Source organism: Hyla sarda, chromosome 9 (assembly GCF_029499605.1).
Source record: "Hyla sarda isolate aHylSar1 chromosome 9, aHylSar1.hap1, whole genome shotgun sequence".
NCBI classification, from domain to species: Eukaryota; Metazoa; Chordata; class Amphibia; order Anura; family Hylidae; genus Hyla; species Hyla sarda.
In genome coordinates, this window is record NC_079197.1 from 48388242 (window position 1) to 48401024 (window position 12783).

Genomic DNA, 12783 nt, shown 5'->3' on the forward strand with positions numbered 1-12783 from the left:
CCGGCCCCTGTATTGCCCGTCATTATGCACAGAGTGAGTCTGCTCTGTGAAGTAATGATAGTGGGTGCCGCAGTTGAGATCCCAGGGGTCCCCAGCAGTGGGATCCCAGCGATCTGACATCTTGTCCCTATCCTTTGGCAGCTATTATTATTTCTAACAAATTGCCATTGCATTTTATGCTTCTGATGTAAATATTCCTCCCCCAATGGCCATGTGAGGGGAATTTATATGTATTTGATCTTTTATTTTAATAAATCTTATTCATTTTTATTCACTGAAGCACGGTCTCAGCCAATTGTATTATAATATAATCTTCATTTTTATTATATATTATCATCACCCTTTTTTTTCTACCACTTGTCTTCAAAGTATATCCTTTTTAAAGGTACCCAGTTATAAACTGGGTCCTCGCTTTTTGGGTCCCTATAAGAAAATAATTTGAAACACCAGCTGGCAAAATAAATAAATAAATATGAACTTGGTGTTTAGAGGTGCTTAAAGTATAACTTTTAATAGTCCTTTTTAAAACTTAAAGCAATAATTGTGTATAAGTGCTTGCAATTTGATATATTGATACCAAAATAATAAAGAGATGTTAAAATATAATTTTGGTCAGCGGTGCTGTACTATTTTGCAAAAAGCACTCCCAGACCCCCTCAGAGCACCTATATAGGAGTACTCTTTTGGGTAATACCCCCTTGGTCACTCAATACGGCGACCAAATCACCCGACGCGTTTCTATCACTTGTTGTTCAGTGACGTCATCAGGGGTGTTTAATAGAATAATAGGAGTGATATAAAAAACAGATCAACTGTAATCCAACACTGTCATATATGCTCTTATACTTAATAAGACCGTATGGGTCACATGAAGCCTCTTTGCCAGCGAGGGTCTCACTATCAACCTCGACCCGGCAACCAATTTGAAGACTTCTAAGAAGTATAAACGACGGCACGCACTCACACAGTGGCGAGGAGACCGGCTGACATCCAGCCCAGCGCGCTATTTTAGACCGTCACGGCAAGTGTCACAGCAAGTGCTCCAGTCCTGCACCCTGACCGTGAGCGCCTGCCGTCTGGGACCACATGCGAAATGCAGCCCATTGCTTACCTCCTGCTGCCCGGCTCTCTGCTGCCCCGCGCGCACGCCCCCATCTCCTAGTGCGTGCGCGCGGCAACTTCTCTAGATTTAAAGGGTCATTGCACCACAAATTGGTGTCTGGTCCATCCCATATGTTATTTATGCCAGCTCCTCCACCACTTCCCTGCTGGATCTTAAGTGCCCCTAGCTTGAGATTAATCATTCATTTTGCCTGTTTGCTTCTTCCTGTGTATCCAGACCTTCCTGCTACGTTATTTGACCAAACACCTTTGCCGCCTGCCCTGACCTCCTGCCAAGTTTGACTACGCTTCAGCCTCATCCTCTGGTGCCTCGTTTTGCCCAGCTACCTGTGTGGTCAAGCCGTGTCTGGGATAGCAACCTGGGTGTCACCTGCTGCAGCAAGCCCATCCTGCCTTGTGGCAGGCTCTGGTGAAGTTCAATGGCACCTTAGACTCCGCTCCCCGAGACGGTCTGAGTCAACGTCACACAGGTTAGTAGGATCCACATCCAGAATCGTAACAATACATAATTTTATAATTTTTTATATTTTTATTTTATTTATTTGTGGTGACTGGGTGAGGCAATGATGTTACAGGGTCTGGTGGTGTTAACCCTTGATTTATCATGACGCCAGGGCGCGGATGTTTGGTATAGAAGGCCCTTCTGACAACCGGCCCAAAAATGGCAGGAAATAAATGGAATGTCCACAGCAGGATTTTTGAGATAACTGGAACGTTTACTTAAATTCTTGTGCAAACAGTCTTTACAATTATACAATTTCTCCTCAGATAACCGGGATGCAGGTTCCTCACAGGCTTTGCTGGGACTAGTAGTCTTGAGATTTAAGCAGGACACTGTGCTTCTAATTATAGGATTTGAGTTGAATAGTAGCCACTAGGAATTTGTAGATAGAGCTTGGCAACTCACGGTTTTGTAGTGGCTTCTGGTTCCACACTTGCTTGAGTGTCAGGAACAAGAGAGAATTTGGAGACTACAGCCCCTTACGTTCTAAGGAGGCTGGACTAATCCCATCGGTGGAAAAGCCTGTAGGTCCTGAACACAGAGAACTCTAGGTACAACACATGACAGTATCACATGACCCAGGAAGGTCCTATACCTTTATACAACTTTATACATAAAGGGAACAATACATGCAATACATTTATAATGCCTTTCAGAAGGTGTAGTTGATAAACAAGGGGGGAAAAGCCCTGCATGAGAGCCCTGTTGAATGGAGGGACTGAGGGGACTTAAGACAGGGACAGGACGAGGTCCTGTACTGGGACACCAAATATTATTCTTTTTACTATTATACACATAATTCAATGGAATACACATTTATACTCCATTGAATTATGTCTATGTCTGTCAGTACAGTCTCTACCTTAGACTGATATCCTGTTGCCATGACAACGGATGCCACTGTCTGGCCTCTGGTTGCCATGGCAACCATGCTTGCTCTGCTTTCATTTTGCAGACCGCCGATCGGTGATAGAGGGAGCTCCCTCCCTCTGTAACCCAAATAGATGCTGCAGTCTCAGTGACAGCAGCATCTACAGGATTAACCTATGATCAGAGCGCAGCACAGTGCAGCAAAGCCAGTGCAGCACAGCCGAGCCCAATAAACTGTCACAGCACCCGGCGGCGCTGTGACCATTTTAAAACGATTAGATACATGTACGTGATGATGCAGGTGGAGCTCCGAGAGTACCGGCATGTATCTTTGATGAACTTTTCATAAGGGACCACAATCGTATTGTCGTTACGTGAACTTACAATATCCATTCAATTTGGAGTTCCATTGTTTAAATAATGTTGTTTTTCGATTTATCCCAAATCACTGAAAATGCAGCTGAAATATTTTCATTTTCTGAACATGAGCGTAATAATATTCTGGCCCAAGCGACTGAAGCAGGTTTTTCGTTTTCTACCACTAAAGACAATTGCAAGGTGGACTATGCTAAAAGATTAGAAATGCTAACTAAAAAATAAATGAACCTGTCTTTTCATGCTTCCACTACGGTATAACAAAGTATTTAAAAGTGAAACGTATACCGAGAGGGTTAAGGTGTAAACTACCCGCTAATTTGCTTCCCGATGACGCTGTGTTTCAACAGAAATGGTATGCTATGAACAACCGTCACTCTTTGGATTTGATATTGCTAACAGTGCAGCATTCATCCGATATTATTCATCATCGGATACGTCTGAAAAGGAGAACAAAAAACGCAATGCATGAATACACAAACAGGACACGAACCGTCCCTTTTTTTAGGGAAAACCAAATGGAAGCCAGCCCAAGGGATAACAAACTACGGTTACATGAGAAACAACAGGGGAGACTTCTACACAGTCAGACAAAGAAAAAGACGAAGAAGAAAATGCTGGGAGAAAAAAAAGAAATCAAAGAAAACAAAATAAATAATTTAGTAATTAATATCTCTGATCGGACACTCTCACAAGATGAAGTAAATCTTCTCAATAGAGGACTAAATTTTGTTCCGCATCAGGAAAAGTCTAAATTCAATTTCAAAGTAGAATTTTATAAATTCTGTGGAAATATAAGAATGCAGATGTTTTTATTTGATATAAATCGCTCCATACCAGGTAGAGTGTCCCCCCATGATTAGATTCCTACAGCTTTACGAAAATCTTCAACTTTTGATCGCATTATTAATAATAATGTTAACACAGTCCTGAGGGAAATTGACAAATTATGGTTTAATGTACCTTATGTAAAATCAAATTTAAATGAAGAGGAGCAGACTGCTCTAAATGCTTTGTGGAATGACCCCTCCCTTATAATAATAAGAACAGATAAGGGAGGTGCCATTGTTGTTATGAATAAAAGTTATTATGTGTCGGAAATTCAAAATCAGTTGGCAGATGAAAAAGTTTACAAAAAAAAATTAAAAATAATCTCACACATGAATTTAAGAATACCGTAGACACTTGCATAACACAATGTTTTCATGACGGAATTATGTCTGAAAAAATGTAATTAATTATTGACTATCCCAGAGTACCGGTGTTGTACACTATACCCAAAGTCCACAAGGATCGCCAAAGGCAGGCAGGTCGCCCGATCGTATCGGGATCGGGCTTCCTGCTCCAGCCTCTTGCGATCCTTGAGGACAGCTTTCTGCAAAAAGAGGTTAAAAAACTACCTAGATGTTTACTAGATACCACCGATTTTTTATTACAACTAGCACGTATACCAAGTACGAATGTCACCTTTTTGGGTACGTTAGATGTACAGAGTCTTTATATGCAAATTCCTCAGGAGGAGGGCATAGAATATGTACGTGAAGCTTTATCTAGAAATGCTACTCTTGACAATAGAATGTTATCATTCCTCATGACTTTATTGGAATTCGTATTAACTAAAGATTATTTTCGTTTGGACAAAGAATATTTTTTACAAACATATGGTGTTTTGATGGGGTCCTCAGTGGCCCCATCATTAGTCAATGTATTCATGAATACATTTGAGGACCGGTACATCTTCTTGCTAGGATTATTGAACACATTGTCCATGTGGTTACGCTACGTGGACGATGTGTTCCTATTATGGCATGAAAGAAAAGAGGCACTATTGAATTTCGTAGAGGAGTAAAATGGTTTACTAGAAACAATCAAATTTACGATTAGTTATTATACTACTACAATACATTTACTAGATGTGGAGGTTAAAAAAAACTTAATTAGGATTTGAAACTACTCTGTTCACTAAGCCTACGGACAGGAACAATATGTTATATCAATGTAGTTCCCCTTCAGTGTTCAAGGGTTTACCAAGAAGTCAGTTCATTTGCGCATATCGGATAACTAATACCAATGAAGAATATAAAAAGTAGGGGATAACATAGTTAAGAAATTTACTGAGAAGGGATATATAGTCAGAAAAAAGTTGAAAAAAAAATTACGTGAGAGAATTAACAAGAAAACAATTGAGAATATGGACGAAAAAAAGAAAAAAGAAATACAGTGGTATACGTAGGCCCATATGATAAAAGAAGCAATCTTGTTAAAAAAAAAAAAAAAAAAACGTTAAAAAAAATATTGGGGATTATTAAAAACAGATCCGAAATAGGTTTTTAATAATCTAAATGGATATTGATAGGTTGGAAGTTTGGGCTAGGAAGTGGCAGATGAAGTTCAACACTGATAAATGTAAGGTTATGCACATGGGGAAGAAAAATCCGGCCTGGGATTATGTATCAAATGGGAGAATACTTGGGACGACTGACATGGAAAAGGACTTGAAAGTCTTAGTTAACAGTAAATTTAGCTGTAGTGACCAGTCTCGGGCAGCTGCTGCCAAGGCAAATAAAATTATGGGGTTCATCAATAGGGGCATAGATGCCCACGACAAGGAAATAATTCTACCGCTGTACAAATCACTAGTAAGACCACACATAGAATACTGTGTACAGTACTGGGCACCAGTGTACAAGAAAGATATAGTGGAGCTGGAGAGGATTCAAAAACGGGCAACCAGAATAATACAGGGAATGGGAGGACTACAGTACCCAGAAAAATTTTCTGAATAAGGGTTGTTTAGTTTAGAAAAAAGAAGGCTTAGGGGAGACTTAATAACTATATATAAATATATCAGGGGACAGTACAGAGCTCTCTCCCATGATCCATTTATACCCAGGACTGTATCTATAACAATGGGGCATCCTCTACGTCTAGAGGAAAGAAGGTTTCTACACAAGCACAAACGGGGGTTCTTTACTATAAGAGCAGTGAGACTGTGTAATTCTCTGCCTGAGGAGGTGGTCATGGTGAACTCTGTAAAATAATTCAAAAGGGGTCTGGATGCATTTTTGGAGAATAATAACATCACTGGTTATGTATACTAGATTTATAGGTACAGAACGTTGATCCAGGGATTTATTCTGATGCCATATTTGGAGTCGGGAAGGAATTTTTACCTCCAGTGTGAGGGGTTTTTGCCTTTCTCTGGATCAACTCAGTAGGGACTCATTAGGGTTATAAGTTGAACTTGATAGACTCTGGTCTTTTTTCCACCTAATGAACTATGTTATTATGTTACATTATTTACTGATTTACCTATGTATGTACACAAAAAGGGAAAATCACTGGGTGACAGGTTGATTAAAAGTGACATTGCTATAAAAAAAAAAGAAAGATAGACAGACCTTTCTATAATCTCGTAGACAGGGTACATTTCCTTTTCTATCCTGTATGAATTGTAACAGTATCAAAGGAGAGGTGGTCCATCATCCCACTAAAGGTCATAAAATTCAAGTCAAAGGGTTTTTTATTTGCAAGTAATTTATATATTTATTAAAATGTCCTTGTGGCAAGGGTTATATAGGACAAACATCTAGAAAAATTAAAATTCGTATTAATGAACATAAAGTAGCAATAAGGAAAGCCCTAAAAAATGTACAGGATGTGTTGGAAATAATATCTACTAAATATGGTAAGACTACAGTTGCAAGACATTTTAAAGAACAAGATCATCAAATAGCTGAATTGAGTTGGCAGGTTTTGGAACAGGTTACGGTTCACACTAATGAAAAGAATCTTTATAAGAATCTTTGCTATGTGTATAATAAGAATCTTAGCTCTGTGTGCACTTTAATACTATGAGAGATTTGCTAATTATATGCAGCTGTGGAGTTCTTACTTAGGAGTTCGTGTTCCCAGCAGTCAATGCATATGAATAAGGGGTCCGCCCCTGAAACGTTGTGCCATGACTGGTTAAACTACAGAATATGGTGCTATTTTCTGCTGCTAATATGCTGTCATAAAGGTCCTGCGAGACAAGCCGATGTGCAATATGAAAAATGAAAAAAAAAAGAATTAAAGCCAGAAGAATTTTTCCAAAGAAATCGAGAGTTATGTCTTGAATTTCAACTCACTTGCTGTAATTTACTATAGTTGGCGTACAGTCAGTATATCTTTGCCCTATGTATGTGTATTATCCAGTGTGCTTAGTGGAATGAAGTGGAGCTCCAAGAGTACGGGCATGTATCTTTGATGAACTTTTCATAAGGGAACTCAATTGTGCTGTCATTACGTGGTGATGCAGGAAGTCATCCCTAATCACCACGTACATGTACCTGATTTTGCATAAACGGGTTAATATACTGTTCCTTATGTAATTATAAGACACTTTGCTGTTAAAATTCTCAACCATTATCTATTTTTAATGTGATTGAAAAAATGACCTATAGGTGGCTCTGTTCTATTCCCTGATGCAAGTCAAGCAGTTAGTTTGGTTCTCCCCCCCCCAGAGACAAAACTCAGGAAGTCCATGCAGGGCATAGCAAAGCCCAGCTCTCACAGACTTCAGTGATGTTACGCATGCTGGAGAACGCCCACTTTCTCCTGCCGGGAGCTCACACAATATAAGCAAGGGGAAAGGTATGATACATAGCTTTTTAAAGCTCAGAAAACATTTTTAAGGGCCGGAGGGGTGTTAGGAGTAGTTAGGGAGTATAATCTGAGTTAGTTTAGAAAATAAGGTTAAATGACAGGTACTCTTTAATGGTCTAAGTTCATACTGAGAGGTTCCAAAGCTTGGTGGTTACAATTACCTTAAATAGCACTATGGAATACTTATTCTGAAACTTGAACAGCCAATTCCATTCAGTTTTAACTTCCAAATCGCTGTAGGGTTCCCATGTATCTCATGTTAGTGTTACTTTTACACTAACCTTTCACTATTAAGTAGGAGAAGGGTCACTCTACAAAGTCATTCCTTTTCCTGAGAGTCCCTCTTTGATCATCCCATTCCTTTCATCCCATTCCTTTACTTTTGTTTATCCCATTGTGTTGCAAAATGGAACCTTCCAAGCCATGTAACATGTCGCAAGGCAGCTACTGATCTAGATGCTGAATTTATATTCCTCCTTATGTTCACACATATCACAGCCCTCCCAGTCCAAGCTATAACCTTTTTTTTTTACTAGGGTAGAACTATCCAACAACCCAAGCTTTCTTAGCTCCCTTTCAGGCTGACCTCTCTGACAACCCCCACTGACTCCCCAAAACTGCGTCCTCCCAGTGCTGACAGTATGCTCAGCTTTAGGAAAAGCATGTAGAAAGACTGCAAGTTGTTCCTTCTCACATTTAAACTATCATACTTCATTAATTTAAAGTGATATCCTCTGTTCCCCATTAATATTCTTAACATCTTTGTAGGTGATACCGCTATGGCAACTCTTGCCCCAAAAGCCTACAAGGTGACCTACTTAGCAGGAAGTTCATCAATGGCACTGCACTGACCAGTAAAATCAATGGTTATTTATAAATGTCCCCAAGGGGGACCTAAAAGGTTAAAAAAGAATGTTTAAAAAATGTTCAAATATCTATCCCCCAATAAATCACTGCCTTTGCCATTTTTTCAAGAAAACAAACTATTAAAATATGACAAAAGGAGAAAAAAAAATGCCAGAATTGCATTTTTGGTTACATAAAATATCAAACATCAAAAAAGTCCCATCTACACAAATTAGTATTGACAAACATTAAAAGTAAAAAAAAAATATTTGAAAAAATTAAAAATAGCCATTGCACAGCACAAAAAGTTATTGAAGTAATAACACATGACAACAATTTGGAAGACTGGATAGTGTTGTAAATGTGCTCATATGCAGAATAAAGAAAACAAGTTTATTATGGCATAAAAACTAAAATCCCTTCAAATTGCAAAATTGTGGGGCTATTTTTCATATATATATATATATATATATATATATATATATATGTGTGTGTGTGTGTATGTATTATGTGTGTATGTATATATATATATATATATATATATATATATTTATATATATATTTTTTTTTCAGATGTACAACTATATAGATAGATAGCATAAAGTAGATGCCCACAGCACACTTTTTAAGGTGAAAAAACTTTGGTGTTTATTCCATAAAAAAGTGTCTCACAGCAAGCGACATTTCAACCAGCTCACCTGGTATTTTTCAAGCATTGTACAATCAGTGAATCTCACAAATAATATAATTTGGGCACCCCAGTGGGTATCAAAAGTTTGGGCACCCCAGGTAAAAATGTATATTAATGTGCATAAAGAAGCCAAGGAAAGATGGAAAAATCTCCAAAAGGCATCAAATTACAGATTAGACATTCTTATAATAATATGTCAACAAAAGTTAGATTTTATTTCCATCATTTACACTTTCAAAATAACAGAAAACAAAAAAATGTGTCTGCAAAAGTTTGGGTACCCTAATTCCCCCGTGGATTTTGTGGTGTGTTTAGGATCATTATCCATTTGTAGAAGCCATCCTCTCTTTAACTTCAGCTTAGTATCAAGTATCAACTGCATCAAGTTAGCATCCAAAATTTGCTGAAATTTTATTGAATCCATTTTTCCTTCTACTCGTGAGATGTTCCCTGTGCCACTGACTGCAATACAACCCCAAAGCATGATTGATCCACCCCCATGCTTAACAGTTGGACAGAGGTTCTTTTCATTAAATTCTGTTCCCGTTCTTCTCCAAACGTACCTTTGCTCATTCTGGCCAAAGCGTTCAATTTTAACCTCATCGGTCCACAGAACTGGTTTCCAAAATGCATCAGGCTTGTCTATATGTTCATTTGCAAAGTTCAGATGCTGATTTTTGTGGTGAGGACGTAGAAGAGGTTTTCTTCTGATGACTCTTCCATGAAGACCATATTTGTACAAGTATCTCTTTATAGTGGAATAGTGTACCACAACTCCAGTGTCTGCCAGATCTTTCTGGAGCCATTTATTAATTACATTCCGAACAGAGGATATTGACATCTGAAAATGTTTTGCTATCTTCTTATAGCCTTCTCCAGCTTTGTGAGCGTCAACTATTTTCAGTTTCAGATTTCTAGTCAACTGCTTAGAAGAACCCATGGTGCTGATTGTTGGGACAAGGTCAGATGAGTCTGGGCATTTAAAACCTTTGAGACTGACATCCCCCAGTCTTCCTAGATGATGATTGAGAACAATCCATGACACTGGCAGGTCTCAGCTTTGCAAAGGGGCAGTGCATGCTATAAATTCTGCAGGGTGCCAAACTTTTGCAGACACCATTTTTTTGTTTTCTGTTATTTTGAAAGTGTATATGATGGAAATAAAATCTAACTTTTGTTGACATATTATAAGAATGTCTAATCTGTAATTTGATGCTTTTTGGAGATTTTTCCATCTTTCCTTGGCTTCTTTATGCACATTAATACAAATTTTTACCTGGGGTGCCCAAACTTTTGATCCCCACTGTATGTACCAAAGTGCATCAAGAACAAATAAATTATAATATTTATCATCATACATGGGCAAACAACATGTCATGTGTACATAAAGTGCTATATTATGTCCTTTTATTCCAGTAAAGTGCATCTTTAATATTATACAAAGTGTCCAGTACATATTAAAATCATATTCATGTTAATTGCTCAAGAATGTACACATATAGATAATTAATAAAAGGGGGATAGAGATATCACTCACCGACATTGCTAACAATTTATTGTATGGACTCCATAATGCACGGCAGCGTGGTCTGAGACCACTGCGCATGCACAGCCTCGTTCTCGCATCGAGAGCAAGAAACACAGCAGAGTAGTCAGCCAATCAGATAGATGCATCCGCATCACTATAGTAATCACCATCTGACTTCAGCACTGCAAATCAGAAAGTCAGCACAGCCATCTTTATTAAGGTAATTTTCTGGCTAGTATGGCAACTGCAGCCAGAACAATCGGACTAGTCCTGTCAGCACAGAACAAGAGTGTCCGATCCACCAGTTTTCAGACTATAGTAATTAAAAACTTAAACCCCCTAAAGTGAGACTTTAACCCCTTAAGTACCAAGCAAATTTTCACCTTAACCCCTTAACGACCACGGACGTAAATGTACGTCCTGGTTTGGCGGGACTTCCCGCACCAGGACGTACATTTACGTCCTGTGTATGACCGTGAGCATCGGAAGGGTGCTCGCGTCATACACGGCAGGTTCCGGCTGCTAGCAGCAGCCAGGGACCCGCCCGTAATGGCCAACATCCGCGATCACGCAGATGTCCGCCATTAACCCCTCAGATGCCGTGATCAATACAGATCACGGCATCTGCGGCATTGCGGTACTTTGATTGGATGATCGGATCATCCAGCATGGTGGCCAGAGGTCCCCTCACCTGGCTCCGGCCGTCTCCCGGGGTCTTCTTCTCTGGTCTGCGATCGAGCAGACCAGAGCAGAAGATCACTGAAAATTCTGAGCAGTGCTGTGTCCTATACATAGCACTGCACAGTATTAGCAATCAAAGGATTGCTATAGATAGTCTCCTATGGGGACATAAAAAGTGTAAAAATCCCCTCCCCCAATAAAAATGAAAATTGTCCGTTTTTCCCATTTTACCCCCAAAAAGCGTAATTTTTTTAAATAAACATATTTGGTATCGCCGTTGCGTAAATGTGCAAACTATCAAAATATAATGTTAATGATCCCATATGGTGAATGGCGTAAACGTAAAAAATAAAAAAAAAGTCCAAAAATGCTCCTTTTTGTCACATTTTATTTAAAAAAAAAATAAAAAATTATCTAAAAGTTTTATATATGCAAATGTAGTATCTAAAAAAAAAAGTATAGATGACGGCGCTAAAAATTAGCCCGATACCGCCCTATATACGGAAAAATGAAAAAGTTATAGGTGGTCAAAGTAGGGCGATTTTAGATTACTGATTTTGTACAAAAAGTTTATATTTTTTTTAAGCAGTACAAAAATATAAAAGTATCTAGTCATGGGTATCATTTTAATCGTATTCACCACGGAATAAATAACACATGTAATTTTTACCGTAAAGTGTATAGTGTGAAAACAAAACCCTCCAAAATGTGCAAAATTTTGGTTCTCATTTAAATTTCCTCCCTAAACATTTTTTTTTTTTGGGTTCGTCATACATTTTATGGTAAAATGATAGGTTTTATTACAAAGTACAATTGGTCACGCAAAAAACAAGCACTTATATGGGTCTGTAGATGGAAATATAAAAGAGTTATGAATGTTATGGGGAGGAAAAAACGAAAACACTAAAATAAAATTGGCCTGGTCCTTAAGGTGAAAATGGGCTTGGTCATTAAGGGGTTAAGGACCAGAGCATTTTTTGCACATCTGACCACTGTCACTTTAAGCATTAATAACTCTGGGATGCTTTTACTTTGCATTCTGATTCCGAGATTTTTTTTCGGGACATATTCTACTTTATGTTAGTGGTAAATTTTTGTCGATATTTGCATCATTTCTTTTTTGAAGAAATCGAAAATTTGATGAAAAAATTTACAATTTTGCATTTTTCTAACTTTGAAGCTGCTGCTTGTATGAAAATAGACATTCCAAATAAATTATCTATTGATTCATCCACTTACATTGATGTGATCTAAAGTGATACAAGGTGCTCAACTCCAGGTGCAGTTGTGCACCTACATTGGAGTGGAGGACCTGCACCTATGGATCACAATGTGGTTTCACTGCTGTCGTTAATGTAAACAATGACATTAGCTAACCCTCAAAACTGATGTAAAATTGAGACATTAGCCAGTATATCCTTATATGAAGGACACACTTGAGCCCGCACACCACGCCAAGGTTTCTCAAATGATGCGGGTCCTATCAACTAACCTACCTGGCCAGATAAATAAAACCAGGAA